This window comes from Nasonia vitripennis (assembly GCF_009193385.2).
Source record: "Nasonia vitripennis strain AsymCx chromosome 3 unlocalized genomic scaffold, Nvit_psr_1.1 chr3_random0004, whole genome shotgun sequence".
NCBI lineage: Eukaryota > Metazoa > Arthropoda > Insecta > Hymenoptera > Pteromalidae > Nasonia > Nasonia vitripennis.
In genome coordinates, this window is record NW_022279623.1 from 656,672 (window position 1) to 676,889 (window position 20,218).

At 45.2% G+C, this 20,218-nt stretch overlaps 1 protein-coding gene and 1 non-coding gene across 2 annotated transcripts in view; one reads left to right on the forward strand and one right to left on the reverse strand.

The window, feature by feature from the left end:
• Positions 1–20,218, forward strand: part of LOC100119928 (alpha mannosidase I) — a 273,587-nt gene that overhangs the window by 96,947 nt on the left and 156,422 nt on the right. The gene's annotated exons all lie outside the window — the stretch shown is intronic.
• Positions 18,616–18,689, reverse strand: TRNAT-AGU. The gene has a single exon. It is a non-coding gene; the product is annotated as a tRNA-Thr (tRNA).

The window sequence follows — 20,218 nt, forward strand, 5'->3', positions numbered from 1 at the left end:
CTTTTTGCTTTTCGCGAATGCGCTTTGTCAGCAGTAGATGAATCATGAATATATTCGAAGACTCGAAATTCACGATTGTTTCTTACTATATAGTTAGATAAATTAAGCAACGGCTAGAAAGTAGAATGAAATCCGTTGGCGGAAAGTGGCAAAGTGCCAAATACACTTCGATCTTAGCTCTTCTCTGTCTCGCAGACTCTGTTTTCAAACTTATTCTCTTTCCACTCTCAGTCTTATACAGCGCGGCCAACCTTTTTCACTTCTATTCTCTCTACTTGTTTTTTCTTTTATCCCTGATATCTCTCCTTGAGCAGCCTTCTCTCCGCTCGACGCGTCTGTCGCCCATCCTTGGCTCTCTTCCACCTTGATGGTTTATCAATCTTTAATGGGTATAACTTCCAACATGGAAAGAGTTTTATATCTTCCAACACTTTAAGCGCCACTCACTTTTTGCTTTCTCCTTTTGTATCCACTTTTCTTTATACGCTCATCCCTCGTCCCTTGCCGCTTCCTCGAGAGAGAGAGAGAGAGAGAGAGAGAGAGAGAGAGGGAGAGAGAGAGAGAGAGAGAGAGAGAGAGAGAAAGAGAGAGAGAGAGAGAGAGAGAGCTGCTTGGAGAAGCTGCATAAAACGATTTCGTTATACATCCTCGCACTTTCTCGCGCCGCTGCAGCTCGCGATTTAATTGACTCTTCGTTTCAATTCTGCATAAAAAAGTAGCCTCGCTCCGTTTCCGCGCTTCGGAATCGTCATTGTTTAGCCGACATTGTTAATTTTTTCAAGCAGCTCTACTGAGCTGGACGCGCATCAATAAGTTTACAATTTATTGCATTAATTTCAAAGGCATTTTTGCTTATACTTAACGGCTGAATTCCTGGATTTATTAAACTTTCAAAAGTGCTGCGTGAGAAATCAAAATGGATGGTCGCAAATTGAAAATTCCTTGCTGGATCACTTTTGCACCGGGAGCCGCCTGCAGTGCTAATATTCTTTCTCATAAGCGTAAGAGGAATTTTCATAATACTCAATTTACCTCTGGGCGTGCTTCCGCCGTTTGACCGAAAGCTTTCTCTGTATACAATACTCAATTTAAAATTCAATTTTTAATCAAAGAATTAATTAAAATCGAAAACCCATACAGAGCCGTTGTAAAAACATTAAAAACGCTCTCTCTGGCGCTCCTCCAGCTTCTTCTCCCGTCAGTCTACTATAGAAGCTGTCGTCGTTCATTGTTCCAAGGCCTTATCCCTCAAGGCGTGTGATCTTTTTTCCTCCGTCGATACAGCAGCGCGGCGGAAGAAGCAAAGATCCGAGCGGCGTGTCAATCGACGTGGTATATGTAGAGGTTTTTCGTTGTCGCCGCCGTAATGTGAAGCACCCTTCAAGAGCGGAAAAAGAAAAGTGCGCTATCGGAAAATCAGCTCTCGCGAGCGCGGCCCGTAGCGGATATAATAGCACAAAGGCGACGAAACTGGCTTAGCTCTATGTATCTCTCGGGTGCTAGAGACGAGGCCAATAACCTCCTGCACACCCCCTTTTTTCTCTTCCCACTTCCTTCTCCGTCTTCTTTCTCTCCTCCCGCTTCTTTTACTGCAGCAAGGTGTGTAGGTGATATGAAAAAAGCAAATTGGCGGGGGGCGAAGAACGCGTTTATAACCCACTGCATATCGTCTTTTTATTTTTCAACTTGCCTTCGTCCGCGCAGCTCTTCGCGAGCGCATATAATGTTTTATGTACGTCAATCGCTGGGCTACGTGTAATTTCCCACGGGTGCGGTATTTCCAGTTTCAACCCGCGACGAGGAGAAAAAATTAGACTTGTGTGTTTACATTGTCGTGAGAATTACACGCGTCGTCGGAGGTGGCGGCGGCGGCGTCGAGAAAACTACGCGGCGGGGACATTGCACCGAGCGAGCGTCTTCTTATGCTTAGCGTGTTTACCGGGCGCGAGAGAACTTCCGCCGCGTCGGTGGTGGAACAGCTCCCGGGAAAAGAAACAATTTCCACGGATTTGTTCAAAGTTTTTTGCTTGTAATACACACATGTTGCTACCGGGTATAATGGAATAACGACGGTACATGTTTGCGCAAGAAATTGGAGACTATTCGGTCCGCGTGTATGTTACAAAGGCTATGTTTATAACTGATGATAAAATTGAAGGCTGCTTTAAACAGAAGCGCAAAGATAAGAAAAACGAACTAGCAGTCGAATTCTGCAAATTGGCCTTAATTCCCCGGTCAGAAAGCGCGAGGAAGCCGGCGGAGAAAACTCGCTTTGAGTCTGACGTTATTTCGGGATAATTCAAACGGGAGGAAGAGAGGCGACACACACGGAGGCCCTCGTTACCGAAAAAATTCACGCCCAGCTAGCCTTGCGGGAGCAGCGGGGCGGAATTTTATTTCCAAACACAGCGAGAGAGAGAGAGAGAGAGAGAGAGAGAGAGCCGTCTTCTTTTGAAGAGACGACCACGCGATAATTTAAGGGGAAGCCCGGGGTCCTTTCTCTCTCGCGTTGGTCTTATACGTGTTCCGGGGTCGCCGCCTAATCCCGGCGGATGAATTATCTGGCTATTTTGTCATAGCCCGGGCTCCGAGCTCAGAAAAGGAAAATTAAAAAAGAACAATGGAAATTTGTTGCACAGCCGCACACCGCTGCGCGTCCTTTATAATCAGAGACGCTTGCGCCGCTCTCCCTCTTTTGCTACGCGCAACCTTTGCTGTTTGCTCTGTTCTGTTTTATTTTTCGTCGTCGCCCGCCCGCGCGTGCGTTTACGACACTCGGGGATGTTTATTGAAAAAAGTGTCGTCGATAAATCGTAGGCGATAAATCTGGGCGAAATTCATTTCTTCCGCTGACAGAGACACGGCTGGCGGAGAGGGCCAGCCCAGCGCCCTCTCGCATGTCACGTGATTCATGCAGCGCCCGCCAAACCTGTGCACGCACACACGCGCTCGCGTCTAGGGTATATTTATATGGCCTGAGGGGAAAGAACGCGGCGCGAGCGCAGGCCGATTTGGAAGTTGTTGACTGAAAATTCGAGCAAATGCAAATGTGAACTCGGTGCATGATTTAAATGTAGATTCGTCGCGCGCTCTTCTCTGATTCAGCAGCAGGAGCGGCTGGTGTCGCGGTCTTCCGTCGCTGCAGAAATATAACCCGCATACCGGATGCTGCTGCTGCTGTCGCGGCGGCTGTTGTGTGCGCACACTCCTGATGACTGCATTCGCTTCGAAGCCATCGGGCGAAAAGGGAAAACGACTGCATTTACACGTAGATTACTTCCTATTGATGCGTTCAAGGGCCGTTGGGTTTTTGTATTTTGCTCGCGGACAGCTTTTTCCCTCTTGCGCGCAGGGCAGCTCTGCCGCGCTGCTGCCAGCCAGAAGGGATGTTTTTGTTCCATTTCGCTGGATTTTTTTTTTGTTTATTTTATTTTCTTTTCAGACACGTGCTGCTGCTGCTGTGTACTGGCCGCCGCGGCAAACTTTATCGACATTTAAATCACAGATCTCTACCCGACATTTCAATGAAAATTGATGCATTGAGGTCGACTGATTCGAAAGTGCCTTTTTTCTATGTTCGCCAGGCTCGCCTTTCGACGTGTAAATCATCGAGTTTCACAGCGTTTTGACGTGTAGGCCGCATGCGGATGTATTTTTGATTTTTCCGAAACAAAATATTTAATAATCGCGGCGATGATTTTCGATCGAATTTATCACTGTTTTTTCATACATAGTGTAGTAGTAGGACTTGGTACGCTCGAGTGAAATCAAGTGCAGTGTATGCGTATCATATAACTTTGTACAGATAGTGAAGTAGAACTGTATCAAATACAACAATGTAAAATATTAATACAATCAAATTCATACATTATGAATCAGTTGGTGATTATGCTAACCTATTAAACTCACATTAGCGTCTCTCTACCTTAGCCAGAATTTTCAGCAGATTCTGCGAATTTTTTCGAGGGAAACACTGCAATACACTGCACTGTGATCGTGTTTCTCTTGTTCGACTTTGATAGCAGAGTAGCAATGTAAACCAAAATACTGTATAGCATGAGTAACCAAAATCAAATATTCTGTTACATATGCATGCCTACCATTCCGTATCACATTCCAAACGAAGCTGTATTGTACGCGAGCTATTCCAAACGATGCTTTGATTAAATTAGTAGAAAGCTTCCATTATGGATCAACCCATCTAGGTCAATTAGACTTTAGTTAAATTCCAAATCGAATTTTCTTCGACTTTATTCCAATCTGCAAAGTGTACATGCGGCAAATTTCCATGCTCTCAAAAAGCTTCTCCGCGATTACCATTATAGAAGAATCCGCCGCCTATGCAGCCGATAGCCAGGTCGAAGAGAAGAGCGGCGCGCGTCAGCAGCTATGTCACCTGTCTGAAGCACGCGACACTCTTCCCTTTGACGCCGGTAATCCTGTTAGACACAGGGTAAAAGGGCACTCTAACTCTCGCTAAATCTGGCTGTACGAGGCACAAGCCACCGCTGCAGCTGCGAGTCTCCGTGCTGATGCTATATACGTACATGCCGCCGTCATCAGGCGCTTGCAAAGCCAGAGCAGCACGCCGCCGCCGTATAGCAGTGAAAATTTGACGGGTCGTTAATCGACCGGCCAGTCGTCCGAATGACCACAAACGTCAATCAATCGCGCTATGTTTTGATTACGTACACATCGGCCGCAACCGTTGATTAAAGCAATCTCATTATAGCGCTACATGTACGCTTTGAACGCTTTTTCTTTGCTCCGTCTGAAGTTTCACGCCTCCGAAGTGTGCCGCGATGTTTTTCAGACTCGTATTCCCGGTTCGCCTCGTTCGCGCTGACCTGAACATAATCATTCGTGGAGATTGAACGTCGCGCGCGCGAAGTACAATGGAGTCTTCGACGTGTTCGACGTAGGATACATATTTAGAATCACAATATGCGCTTTATTGAATGAGCCATCGCGAATAATTACTCACGTGGGCAACAATGCGAGTGAAATTTAATATTTTGCCATTGTTTTATATGTTCAATGCAGTTCGCCAATAATTCATACGACCGAAAGACAATGTAACATGATAATGCATCGGCACGCTAAAAGCAAAATTATAATATATAAACAATAATACGCGCACAAAGTGCGATGAATTTTCGATCGGGAGCAGTTAACAAAATTTAATTCGAAGTCGGTCTGATCCAGCATTATTCCAATATCGAGCACGGGGATTCTATTGCGCGTGCATACTCATTATTATTGTTAATTAAAATCCTGTGCGATGGTTATTTATCGCTGATGGCCTCGCGTCATCCCGAAGAAAAAAGCCCGCGCGCGGCCATTATATCTCGCTGCTTTCTTGTTGCGCGGAGAGCTTCTCCCTCTCATTTGTATTCGAGGCCGGCGGTGGTGCGCGCGTGGAAAACAATTCCCAATGTGCAAACGACACCCGAAATCCCCCGAGCAGAGTGTATCTGGACGGCGATGTTGCCTAGACGGTCCCCTCAATGGTTACATTTACATCGCTAACTGTTCGCCGCTGTGTATTCTGAGGCAATGAGCTCAGCTCCCGGCGGCTGGGACCATAAGCAGTGCATTAAAAACCGCCATCTCCTTTAATTCAACTGACACCGAGGACTGTGCACCGCGCACGGCGGGCTTTAATATTGTCCGCTTTATACAGTGCACGGCCTTCCTAACGACTAGTGCCGGACTCGCTCTCGATAACACAGTGTGCTCTACGGCGATTTTTATCAGGTGGAATCTTCGGATGCTTAATGTAAATTCGGCCCTTCTTTCCCCGACACAGAGAGTGTTACATTATACAAGATAAACACGGCCAATTACGTCCGAAAATCCTTATCGCGAAGGCGACGCCGCAATTAATCCGCACAGGCTACTGTTTTTGCTTCGAATCGGGCACAAACACGCCGACGAGCCGCGGGTCCTTACAACAACACGGACCGCGCCGGTGTCAGGGGGAAAGAGAGCGAGTGGACGAGATGAGAAAAGCGCGCAAAGATAGTAAAGCGAGACGCGCGCTCGTCCGGCGCATGAATAAATAACAAAGCAAACAAGAACAAAAGAAGATAAAGGGCGTCGAAAAAGGTGGGCTGCTGCGGAGTAACACACGCAGAGGAGAGAGAGAGAGAGAGAGAGAGAGAGAGAGAGAGAGAGAGAGAGAGAGAGAGAGAGAGGGAAAGGGTTATATCCCTTGGGAGAGACGTTCATACATATTTATGGAGATTTATCGTATGCACGCGAAGTCCATTCACGTTTTTCTGGCGCTCTGCCACCATCACCTGTTCCACCCTATCGGATTTTATTTTCGTCTCGCGCGCTCTGCGGGGCCATAAATACGCTGCGTGAGCATTAAAAGAAGGAGCGGGAGAGGTACCGGCCCGCCCGCGGAATCGTGTGTGTCGCGCGCGCGCGACGAGAAACGTTCAACTTGACTCTCCCGCCTCTCTCTCTCTCTCTCTCTCTCTCTCTCTTCGTGTAATCTTGGAAGCTTTTTTGTGCAGCCGCCACACGTGTGCGGTGCGTCGTCTCTGATGGAGATGATGCCTCCGCAGAAAATCTATTTTTGATGTTATGGGTTCGAGTGGGTTCAAGAGTAGATCGCTACTTTGCTGGTGCGCCATTTGCTCTGTTATATATTGAGTTCAGCTGATTGTCCTCGTCTTTCATGCAATTCAATAATTGTTCGGATAAAATTTATTGAATCATATTGCATCGACGTCGGAATTCCAGTTGCTAAAGATTCGATATCTCCACGGAGCTGTAAAATTTTGATGCGCCTTAGAAATAAACTTATACGCGCGCTGGAAGGTATTAGTAATCGATGACCTTTATATTCAAATGGAACTGTATAGCATGAAAGCATGCGCTATATTTACACCGCGAGCGGGACGTTTAAAGCGGATGATGTTATATACACGGAGAAATACGTTTATATTTGCGCTCAGCCCCGCGACCTATAATGCCGTAAAAAGTTAGGATGGCAAAACTTGGGCAGTTCCAGGGGCTATATACTACCCGCGGCTCTCCTCTCGCAGTAGTCAAATTACACTTTGACGAATAGCCCAAACTTCTGAAGTAAAGAATCGTCCTATGTTTTATTGAAAATAAAAACTCTCATCTCCAGCTGGCTACCCCTTTTCAGCCTGATCTTTCAGTCGCGTGATGGACTATTTAGAGCACAGCCCAGCTACAGTACAGCTAGGGCTCGCGCTGAGAGAGAGAATTTAGCCAGACTCGATCGAGTTTCCGCGAACGAGGCCGTGTAAATCGGGCTCGGAGGTGGCGAGCGTCATTTCCGCCGAGGACTGTTTAGCTTCCGCGGCTCGACCACACTATCCGTATCATCTCGCGTGACGCCCGCCGCGCCTTATCGTGACATATCGTTCCCGGTTTCATTGTGTCTCTCTGGCCTAGCCTCGCTCGTTTTGCCTTCCTGGATCCATACATTCTTACCTTTTCTCGTACAAATTGTACGAGAGCGCATTACACTGTATTATTTTTCGAGCTCTCTCTGCGGCTCTGAATGCCGTTTTTAATTACGACAAAAATAATAAAAGAAGCAAATTTATTTAACTCGACCGCTCAGCGCGCGCGCGTAATTAAAAATTTCCGCAGGGAAACTGAATGTGGTAATTATCCACGAGGATATGCGTAGGGGGTAGGATATATACGCGTAGGAGAATTTTCATTCGCTGCTGGGGAGGTTAGAGGGACTAATTTCGGAAAGCCACATTTGTGCCGCATTGAAATGAATGGGAAACGAGGACGAATGGTTATAAAGGGCCCAGAAACCTTGCTCGCTCGCCGCGCATTTTCAGGTCAAAGGTCGCCCCTATAAGAAAGTTGGTGGCTATGAAACGAGGAAGTAAATTTCGAATAAGAAAGTCCCCCGGGGGCCACCTCTCGCGGATTCCACTGCTGCTTTTGTGCATCCTTGCACCGTTTTTATCGTTATACCCCGCGTTCGACTATATATATAAGAGAAAATATTTCCCAAAAATTGTTATTTGAAACATCAAGGGACCAGAGAGACTCTTCCTCCTTCGCGAGAGATGAACGACTTTTCCTAAGTATTCTTCTTATAACTGGGGCGTCGCTTGACTCGACTTTGCGCGAAAAAAAAAACTGTCACTCGTCAGATTGGTATACACGACTGAAAGTCATTAAATTCGAAATCGTTGAGACCCGACGGTCCACTGAATAATTCAGACTACATTTTAATCGTGGCAATTTTCACGTGTGCAGTGCTATGCAATAATGTTCTGCGCAGAGTGAATTTTCAAATTGAGTTTGGTCGAGCGTATACTAAGTATACTAAGCTAAAATTCGTGTTTCAGCTCGACTCTACACGCCCGGCTTTCCCCCCGTAAATTAACATTTAACAATGACATCTCATTTTGTCTGGGGAATCAGTTAATTTTAGTCCGGAGTATCAATGATGTTTGTGCACGTTCGAATGACGAAATCGATTATGTCGAAAGAGGTATTATCCAGTAAGTACCATTAAACATTGAAGCTCATTTCGAAATATCAGTTAGCCTCTTGTGCAACGTATAGAAACGTTCGAGCCTCGTTTAGTCGATGCCACTTTAGCCGAAATGTACACTTTTGTCCATCCGGACTATTATAAATATCATCTCGTATAAACACGATCCAGAGCTGATGTATACGGCAGAAAGAAGCTTAATCCAAAGATAGAAATAAGCAAGCTTCTAAAGGGCAAAAATATGAGAACGCAGTGAGGGAGAGAAAGGGCAAGAGAGACAAAAAATGGCTCTGAATATAATACCCCCTAGAGCGAAAAATGTCCCTCCGGCGGAAGTGGGCGAAGAAAGAACGTCCGCGCCGAGATCATTCCTCGACTCGAAAAGCCCTTGCCCTCCTATTTGCTCCTTATCAAAGTTGCGTTCGCTCGCGCACGGGCTTTAAAAACGACTTCCTTTGCTTTCAGGTTATACTGCTCCGCGGAACGACTAACCCCGTGACTCGGCACTTCTCGGCGCTACGTGCGCGCGGTTATACGCTATACACACATACACACACACATACATATATATATATATATATATATATATATATATATATATATATGTATATATTTCGCGAGAGCTTTCTGCTTCATTTTTCTCACTGCTTCCCCACGCGTTATGGTAAGTGTGGAGCGTGCTTCTTGAAAAATCGACGCTCTTCTCTACGCTTTGACCTGTAAATATGTTATGCGTTACTGGTCCGGGTGAGGGAAAAAAGATTTCGATCGGCTCCATACACCGCGATCGAATAGCTGCGCGATGATGACGGCCGCATGTAATATTCAGGCGAGAGCTAAGAGATTCATCGCGACGCGTGATTTTTCGAATCTGAAATTTGACGCAGAAGTGGGTTATCGCGAGACTGAAACAAGTTGATGGCGAATTCGAAGCGCTGCTACGTACGTAGTTTTTCCGTCAATTCGCATTTCGAAGGGATCTCGCGTCCGGTAAGCTCTCTCGCGAGGTCTATTGCTGACTGCGCACGACCGGGGAGGCAAGAAAATTGACTCACGCGCTCGAGTTTTCAATGGCCCTCTCACACAATGTTTTATTTGCGACGCGGAGGTTCCTCCAATGTATTTGGTCAAATTATAATTCCAAAATAATACAACGGAAAAAAACCAACTCTTCCCTTTCCGTATAATCTCTCTCAACCCGTCTCACCCGGCCAATAAAGCAAGCTCCAGCTGCAGCATCTCCCCATCCAAAAAACAGATCATTAGAGCTCGCGATTTTCTTCTCTCCTCGTGCAGCTACAAACCTCACACACACAGCATCGGCAAAAAGTCTCGCGCTCGCTTTTCTTCGCGTGTGCCGTGGCCGCGGCATTATCAGTTTCAGCTTTCGAAGGAAAAAGAAAGACAGAGAGAGAGAGAGAGAGAGAGCCGAGGGGGCCGGCTTATCTCTCTCCGCGGCCCCGTGTCGAATCCGCGGGATTACGAGAAATCCTACTTAGGGGTTAGCGCGGCGTTGTATGATGAGAAATCGCGCGAGCGCGCCGAGTCGCCTCGTTCTCTTCTTGTTGCTCTTCCGGGAGGAGGTCAAGAAAGGAATGCGCTAATGCGGGCCAAACCGAAAGCTCGTCGTGCTCTTCTTCTTATCTTCGGCCTGACCTCTCTGGGAACGGGAAAGAAAAGGTGGCGCACGCTGGTGTTTGCGCTTAGATTTAGACGCTGCAAAGCAAGAGCGTCGCTTTTTATCCGCTCTCTCTCTCTCTCTCTCTCTCTCTCTCTCTCTCTCTCTCTCTCTCTCTCTCTCTCTCTCTCTCTCTCTCTCTCTTGCGGTCGCGCACATCCTACCTATGTCCGGTCTAACTCGCCGACAGCGACGCTGCTTTATTATTGTTTCGCTCGCGGGAGGAGGAGGTCGTTTTAGCCTTTGCGCACTGACCTCGCGCTGCGTCTAATTTTCTTTTCGACGCTTCTGTTCTTTTCTTAATTAACCTGATTCCGTGGGCTGCTTTTTCTCACTGCACGTTTTTCGGATCAAGGTTGCTTTTGCGTGTCTCGAGAGAGATTCTGAAAATATGTAGAACCGCGATTACGTCCTCTTTTAAGTTTAAATGAAAAAATTCTAAACCAGTGTAAGAGCTACTATTTTCATGAAGGAAAGCTAGCATGTATCACTCGGCATTAAGACGCTTCGCCGTACACACACGCGAACGTATGTACACCTTTCAATTAGGGTATGCTCCCTGTTCGCGCACACGCATTCTATTTAAACACTCTATGAAGATGCGCATACAATTGGCTCTGCTCAGTCCTTTGACGAACGATACATGAATGGTAGAAGCACACACACACACACGCAGCAAAGACTATTCGAATTAATTAATTCCCGTAGTAGGTGTGCGCAGACGCGTGTGCGCCGAGAGACTCGACTCAGAAGGATCTTAGCTGCAGCTCGTCAAAGGCGTTTCGCCTACTTGCGCATCGCAAACATTCGCCTGTGTAACTAATTGTTGGCAAGTCTCTCTCGTCGAAGCTCGTCACTCGCAGAAATCGACCTGCTTTCGGCTATATATTATACTATACGCGCACACACACGCGCGCACGCGTAGCCTCCTCGTCTCTGTGCTTCAAGTTCTCTTTAAGTGGAGCTTTATCAAATCAAAACTTCTGTCTGTAGTTAATTTTACAAAGTGTTTTGGCAAACCTCCGTAGCCTCGCCTTTAATGAATTGCAGCCTCCATACACGAGCAGGTGCTCGAAAACTAGTTTAATAATTTCGCCGGAGCTCCCTAATGATTGTCACATTTGCGTTGAACTTTGAAATGAGAATTCGAAATTTCTTAGACAGACTTGCTGGAGATATGATGAATTTTCGTTGGGAGAATTTTCAAAACGTATATTATGTAGCTTCAGTGCAATTATATTGCTCTGCTCCGATGCGTGCGCGATATGTTAGCTCAGTTGAAATTACATCGGGTTAATATCACTCTGCAGGAACGTGTATTATTGTCAAACATCGAAGTGAACGGCAAACCCAAGCAGGAACCGATCTATAGAGTCCGTCTAACCAACTATGTTAATTAGCGATTGATCAACATGTTAATACACGCATCGATTATTGCGTAGCATATATAGAATATGTTTCCACTAAAGCAAAAGAAAATCCATAATAACGTCCTGGCTAACGAAAAAAGTGCCGATTTCTGGGAGCAATATCTATTAAAACTTTTTGCGGCCGCGCGTCGATGCTTAGGGTGTGATGAGCCTTTAAAAATCACGAGAATTTGGGAGGTCCGGAGCGTAGCGGCGGCCGCGCATCAGGACCGGTCCTCCATCAAGTACACACGGCGGCCTTTAAAGGCTGCCACTTAACACAGCCGAAAAATCTGCAGCTTATTGCAGCGCCTGGATGAAACGTGCCGTGTATTTATCTCTCTTTTGAGGACTCGTATAGGGCTCGGAATACGAATTGCGTTCTCTTCGGGCTCTTTTTGTACTCGTTCGTCCAATCGATCGGAAGCGTGGAAGACTTCTTCGGCGGCAATTAGCGGCGATTGCGTATGCTTTGTTTTATCGCGCACTTGTGCTTTTTTCCTCTTTGCGCGATCAGATATATGTTTCCTTATCGACAGCAAGGTCACAATTCGCTCTCTTGTGCGTATCTAATCTCGAGCTTGCGAAGGCGGTACATATTGATTTAATTTATCGAGCACGGAACGGGGCTTGTATAAAACTCTCCAGATTGAAAAGCCTCGCGCATAGGCCAATGCTATCTTTTCGTGAACTCAGCACAGAGCGAGTTTGTATAAGGTAAATACGGCGATATATCACGCACAGACAGCGCGCGCGCGCGAATTCAATCTGTCGCAAACGCCAACGAAGAAAGAGCTGCGTGTACCGAAATAACAGCGGCAGGTGGATATAAAGAATGATTGCGCTGCTCCGTGACGCTCGGCTGCGGGGAGATTGAAATTCTTTTTCCACGAGCTATATAAATGAAGGAAAATAGGGGCGATGGAAAATCGGATTGTTGAAAGTATAAGAAGACTTGAATTTAATTTTCAAAAAAAGCTGTGCTCAGCTAGGAGGAAGTGCTTGACAGGCTTTTCAAACGGTCTGCTGGATTTTTGTCAATCGAATTATGTGCGCGACCGGATACAATTGTCGTGATGCTCGTTGTATACCTGGATGACTGGTGAGAGAAACGAAGATCACTGGTACCGTTATACACCGCAGCTTTGCAACGTGTATTATTGCTCATTGATTTCGCGTCCGCCAGCCGTCCCTCTTCACACTTATTAATCCCTTTAATCGTAAAGATTATAATTCCAAAAGACACGGAGAGTGAACAATGAAGCCAAAGTCTTCCGCGTGTAGCGTCGTCAAAGAGACCTGTTGTCTCTCGGCGTATGAACATCGCACTCTCTCACTCTCTCAGAAAAGGACAACAACAACCACAAAAAAAAAAGAGTCGAAGAATGACCATTTTCTCAATGGCGAACTTTCAACCTCGCCTCGGTAAAAATCCGAAAGACACGCCAGACTCGACAATGATAGATCGCTAGATCCTTCTGGGAATGCAGATCATCAGCTGACATTCGCACCATTGATGTGCAGCTCTGAATGTTCGCGGATGTACGCTCGGCGATGCATCAAACGCGTCACGGACGCTTGACGTCTCGTACAGCTATGCACTGTGCTCTCCTATATGTGCTGCTGCTTTGGTGGGGGCTTCGCGGAAAATACGTGGTCGACTCGTATGCTCACTAGGAACGAGGTATAAGAGAGTTGCCATTTTTTTCGGAGATATCATTCCGGGTGCCTGTATACAGCGAGAGATGGGATTTTATTGCTCGTGGGGCTTACACAGGTTGAATCATAAATCAGCCCTCAGGCGGTAGATGCGCAGAGACAGAGGGAGCTAGAGAAAGAGGAAGAGTCGAAAGAGACGTTTGAATCGACGATGCGCTAAGCTGGCCATTATTTTTCAATCTGATCTCTGGCTACCGATCTGACTGCGCGAAGTATTTCAGATCTTTTGTAAGAAATTTGTGCGATATGCTTGCTCGTACACCTGCGCGTATCTGTTGACTTGTTTTGCTTATTGCTTGTGCACATGCATGTGATACGAGTTTGCTGACTCTGTGCACATCGGAATACTCGCGATTAAATCAGTTTGGACGTACCGAACGTAATAACTGATGCATCGGTTGCTCCGAAATTATAAACGGAGCTAATTCCTCTTAAATTAATAATCTCGTCTCCAAAGGCACACACACACACACACACACACACACACACATAACAAGCTTTTAATTGCATAAGGGCATCAGGGAGAGAGAAAGAGAGAGAGCAGCACACGATAAAAGGGCTCGTCATAAAGTTCAGCGCAGCGCGTGCAGAGAGCGCGCTTATCCGCGCAGTCGAGTCAACAAATCGCTTGTCAGGTTAGTCATAATAGAGATCCGGATCGTGAGATAATCTCTCCCCGACAAAGGCATATCTCTCGCTTGTTTAAGAGCACTCTCTCCCCCCTCTCTTTTCTCTCTCTCCCTCTCTCTCTCTCTCTCTCTCTCTCTCTCTCTCTCTCTCTCTCTCTCTCTCTCTCTCTCACTCGCTCGGCTCTGACGTTCGATCCCTAGAGCAGAGAGTGAACTCTGCGCGAGGCCAAAGCCCTACACTGCAGCCCGTTATACTCGGCCGTATGTCGAGCGAGAACAACGGCCGAAGCGAGAGAGAGCTTCGGTTGATCGTCGTCGTGACCGATTTATGAACGATCCTGAAAGCTCCGGAATTCGGAGATCAGTGCGCAACGGCTACCGCTGAATTGACGTTTTTATGGGTGCTGCTATAAATTCGAATCGTGTGAATCGTCAAGTTCGTTAGTCAATTATTTCTTGTCTCCGAATTTGAAGGTATGCTGTCCAAATTTTATTTTGAATGCCTGAATTTTGCATTCTCGAATCAATAATGCAAATGCGATAATTCATGCATTATAAGTCGACAGTAATCCGTATTATGGAACTCACTCCGTTCGATCTAATCTGATCAGGACTGAATTCGTACGTATAATGGTTGAGTCATCCTACATCAAAGAGTAGGCCTAAATTGAAATCATCTCTCCTCTCCTCTCTCTCTCTCTCTCTCTCTCTCTCTCTCTTCATGTGACGGTATTTTTACCGAAGTATTATTTTAATCTGCGTAGGACAATCAATTTGACTTTCTAAAAGGCGGTTATTATATATTTTATATTCTCGTTTTATTAGACTGTATGCGACACAGTCTTATGTGATCTTAACTAATTGTATTATTTTTTGCTTTAGCAAATAAAGATCTATCTATGTCTCTCTCTCTCCCTCTCTCTCGACATCAAAGTTATAATCAGGCGAAATACTGCGAGACACAAAAAACAAACGCCTTTTCCCCGTCGCTTACTATATTTTCCATCGTAATCCACGTGTCTCGCAAAATTACAACAGAGTGTGTGTAGCAAAAGAAAAAAAAACTTGAAACATCTCACAAACTCAATAAAGCAAAAATGAAATATGCGACGCTCCGGAACAAAACACGCAGCAGCAGCAGCAAGACCGTCAAGGAAAATGCAAAATTAAAACGTCCCGCTGGCACAAGACTGCCATAACGCAGGCGCGTAAGTTGGTGGGTGCGCGCGCGCGCGTAGCCGATGCTGGAAATATGCAAGATATTTAAGAGGGGATTTAAATAAAATGTACCGCCCGCGATATTCGCTCGCACATACACACACATGCAGCAACAGCGCAGCTTCGCCCTGGAAATTTCGTAACTCGACTCCGTAAACGTAAGTTTCCTTCCTATGCGCGTAAGAGTGAGAGAAAGCTGCAGAGCCAAGTTATGCCGCGCAATACGAGTTGGAGATGCAGTATTTATTATTACGTCCGGGGACAACAGAGCGGGTCTCTCGGGACAACGCCTATGTGTATGTGTGTGCGAGCACACTTTTGTTATTTTTCTCGAGCCTGACGCGGGGGGGAAGAGAATCTCTGCGTAGCCCGTGGCGTGTATAAATTTCGCGCTCGGCAGCCGCGAATTTCCACGCGTATTGTTTTCCCGCGCAGTGTCTAATGCCCCTGCGTGTATATCTTTGCCGCGCGATTTCTTATTCATGCTCGTATACGCTCGGGTTATCTCGCTCACGCGCAAAAAATTGGATTGCGGCGCCTCGCACTGTACACACACACACAGCCGCGCGGTGACAAATTTCCCGCCGCGATTCGGATGATATCGTGTAATAAGCATAGGTATCGGCTCCGCTCCCTCCCGACCTTGTCGTCCTTTTCTTTCCTTCCGGCTTTCGAGCGGGTAGTAAATTTTACCTGCCTCGTCGGCTATTTTTTCTCTTTCGCCTCTCTTCGTTCTGCAGGCCTCATCCGAATGGGATATCGTTTAATGACGCGCTTCGAGAGGTATACACATTCAGAGTGTACCTGTAATATATGCGTGAGCGAGAGCAGCCCCGCACTAAAGTCGGAGGTTCATAGCGGACATTGTATAACATATTATACGTTTCGCGGAACGATATCGCGTATAGGCTCATACTCTCGTCTTATTAAACGGTATATTTCAGAGTCGATGGAAACGTACGTTGCAGCTCGAAATCTCGGGGCGCAATTCCGATTGCCCGCCATTTGTATGTGCTAAAAAAGAAGTGCACTGCACTCTCTTCCCCCATACGTATAACGTGTTCGAATAAAGTCGAAATATCGCGCCGTTACGCCTAGAGAAAAAGAGAGAGAGGGAGGGGAGGGGGGGGGAGGAGAAGGTGAGGAAAAGAGTGCAGCCTCTCCCGGTGGAAAGCAGTTTGCATAATATTGTAATTTTCTTCCCGACTGCGAGTGCGCGCGCTTTCGGACAAAAAATCAATATTTGCAGCCGCGTGTATGCTGTAGAGGACTCCGCAAATACACAGTCATTATTCGCTTTGCAATATTCATAAACTTTCTCGGAAGTGCGATGCTCGTGAGTGACGTTTTGCCGACGTTTTAATCCGATACGTCGAGGTTTTCATGTAGCGTATATGTGTAAATAGTAACGTTTCCGCTGTGACACTCGTAATATCCGGAGTTTATACGGTTATGCAAAATTGATTAACTTGTTTCCCGTCACGCGCAGGATAAATTTGTGCGCAAAAAACGAGATACTTCTCGACCCCGGTGAAGTACACCAAGCTTGAACGTTTTAATTTTCGCACGTATCATCAACTTGAAAAGGAAGAATGTTAAGCGAACAATTAGTTTCCAAAAAATCCCTTTCGCGACGCGAAACCATCAACAAGTTCCCGCCGAGTCTGCCACACAACGTCGTCCTATAGCAACGGAAAGAAGAATTATGGTAGAGAGAAGAACGAAAAAAAGGTCCTTAATTTCGAGACGAAGTCAAGCTAAGCCGGCTCGAGATCTTAATTTCCCGGCCTTATTTACACTCGGCTTTATGTGTGCGTGTAATACAAACACAGAACAACACAAAGCTTAACGCGCGCGCATACCTGTAGCAGTTTCCACTCACAAATATGTGTTGGCAGCGTGTGGATAACAAAAAGAGCCTTCCGAGATCCGACTCAATTAAGCGAGCCCCCGACTGACAAAGTACGACATCATTGTTCCTTTAAGGCTCAAACGCGCAAAAAACGCGCTCTCGAACGCGCCCCGGACGTTATACATTATGATGAGGGGGGAGATGGATTTTCAAGGGCTCGCTATTCGCTGGTCGGTCGCACGCGCGGCGGGTGATACCTTTTGAGAGTCGACGACTTCGTTCGCAAAAATGTATTGCTGCAGCGCCGGGGAGAAAATGGACTTCTTATCTGAAGTAAGAGCAGCATTCTTTCGCTTGGATGGTTGAATAAAATTAGACTCCGACGAGTAGTTTAAAAGATAATTGATTACTCGGGCTCAGCGAACTGACGATCGATCGCGAGAGCGCGGTGAGAGCAAAGTTTTTTTGAGGGGTTAAGTGATTTAAAGTACTTCAGTAGCTGTATCAACTTTGCCATAAAAGAAAACAAACTATGAGGTATTTGATGCAATGTAAAATGTAAAATGCCACGAGCAGTGAGGTAGGTCGCTTAGTTTTATAAATATTGTATACTCCTTTGTTACTTATGTCTGCTTAGGCAGCTCTATTATGCATGTAGTCTCAAGGGATTCGTGGGGCGAAGCGATTGCATCGCAAGCCTGCAGCGAAATAACGCTTACGGCTATTTTCTTACCCATTATTTTATCCGACATAATTTGCTCTTTCCAATTTTTTGTAGTACACCTTTTTTCTATTAAGTTTTAAATTTGTTTATACACTGTTTTTGTGCAACTAACTGAAGGAAATGCGTTGCACGAAAAAACATTTTCATATTATTTTAATAGTATACATATCAGTACATTGTACAACAAGGGAGTAAAGTCGTTGATTATTCACGTAGGTGAGTTTACTGTAGTAATCACCCGGAAGAATGATTGACTTTCATTGAATTTTGTTCCATTGAAAAGTGGGACTTACGTTCATACAAATAAAATTTTCAAAAAAAAATTTCCCGCAATTGAGGAAGAAAAAATATATGAGGGAATAAAAATCTACTTTCGTCCAGCTTTTCAGAGAATAAAGTGGCTATTATAGTTACGCCGTGAATAAACATTTTCATGCAAGTTCAATCTTGATGAATTTCGTATTTACGCGCCCTTGCGTAGACATTTATTGATTTAGCTTCGAATCGTAAGTATGTGCCGACCGCGATAAGGCAGCGAGATTCGCTTTCCAATTTAGATATCGTTATCAGGTTTCATACAATTCTTCCAATTAATGTCTGCATGACATTTTGAAATGTTTGTTTAATGCAGCGCTAAACTGAGCTTCTCTTAAATAATTGCATACTGTTTTGCAAAAATTCGATGAGTTTTTCTTAGTTAATACACCATAAAATGTACAAAATATATTATTTGGTATTAGTGAACAACTTGCAATATTTAAAGCTCTTTGTATAGGATCTGAACCGATCAATGATAAGAAAGTGATACAAAACCAAGCGAAAAAATATATAATTACTGCGTATTTCTAAACAAAAAAAAAAGAATCACCTGCGATTCAGGCCCCGGAGGGATTCGAACCCTCGATCTCCTGTTTACTAGACAGGCGCTTTAACCAACTAAGCCACGGCGCCATATATTTGCCCGGTTAACTCAATGGAGCATTTAAATATAAGATGTCATGAAATCATTTCCATTGGTATATCAGTATGCTAATTTTACATTACCCATACATGGATTAATCTTCTAGACGCGTTATTGTTATTCGAAAAGCGAAATTTGTTCACGGTTTCTTAAAAATGAACCTAGATTGCATAACTCTAATATTTATTTATATATGTTTCGTTATTAGATTTATTCATCCAATCTCAATCAATATCAGTGTAGAATTAATGAGCAACGAGATTGAGAAGCATTTATAAATAATATGTGTATATTTGACTCGATTAATCTTAAACCAAAAACGTAAAATGATAACTTCTGTATAAGTGAACCAGAATTTATTTTCTACCTTGAGCTGGCACTTCAGGGCTACTCATATTGTTTACAACAAAGCATATAGTATTACTGACATCGATGTTTATCCGAGTATTGCATAACAGTTGATTAATGGATGTTCAATAGTGATCATTACGTTCGGCAATTATTAGAAGATAAAAGAACTTGTTATGAGAACCAATCTATTCATAGTATCGTTACTTGGTTCACGCTAAAAATCAATCAAACTTCACGATGCATAATTGTTTATGGTTTCTCTTTTCTTTAATCGGACAATAACGCGGAGTACGTCATATTATACTTCGTCACAGGCGACGCACTCGTCCGCGCATGCAAACCGTCCAGCCGAGTGCGGATGTGCTGCGTTAGAGAAAGGGTCAAGCTATTATTGCAGTTTGCTGCAGGCTCCAGGACTAGGCTAGAATAAGAGAGAGAGAGAGAGAGAGAGAGAGAGAGAGAGAGAGAGACAGAGAGAGACAGAGACAGAGAGAGAAAGAGAGAGAGAGAGAGAGAGAGAGAGAGATAAAGCCGGTGCTCGGCGAGCCTCTGTTTGCGTTAACGAGAGATTCGTACACGCCGGTGGCGGTGGCTATTTGTGTCGGATTGCATCGGAATGGCGTTTTCGAGGAGAGAGAGAGAGAGAGAGAGAGAGAGAGAGAGAGAGAGAGAGAGTAGTGGCTGGGTCCCAGAGATGAGACAAACGAGTCCCGTAAACGGAAGGCAAATTTAGCCCCAGTACAGAATACTACACACTTTAATCCACTCTTCAACTTGCGCCCACTTGGGCCACTAGATACGGAGACAATCGCGTTAGGCGCCGGCAGTTTCCACTGTATTATACATTAGAAAACTGCATATAGCTGGCCTTTTCAGCGTCGTTCTTAATCCGATAACTTTATTTCGAACTGACTATATTTGCAGACGTATTTTCGATTCGGTAACGGCTTTGGAATCGAAAATAAAAAGACCTGCATTATGGAGTCGCTTGTTGAAACGGGCATGGCTCTGCTCTAATATTATACCGATTATATAATACAGGTTTCTAGAATATAGGATGTCCATTAGAGCTCCGCGTTTATGTTGCTCAATGCAAATCGTGCAGCATTGATTGAATACTCATTAAGTGATGAATTCGTATCCGGGATTAGTGGCGAAATAGCTAGAG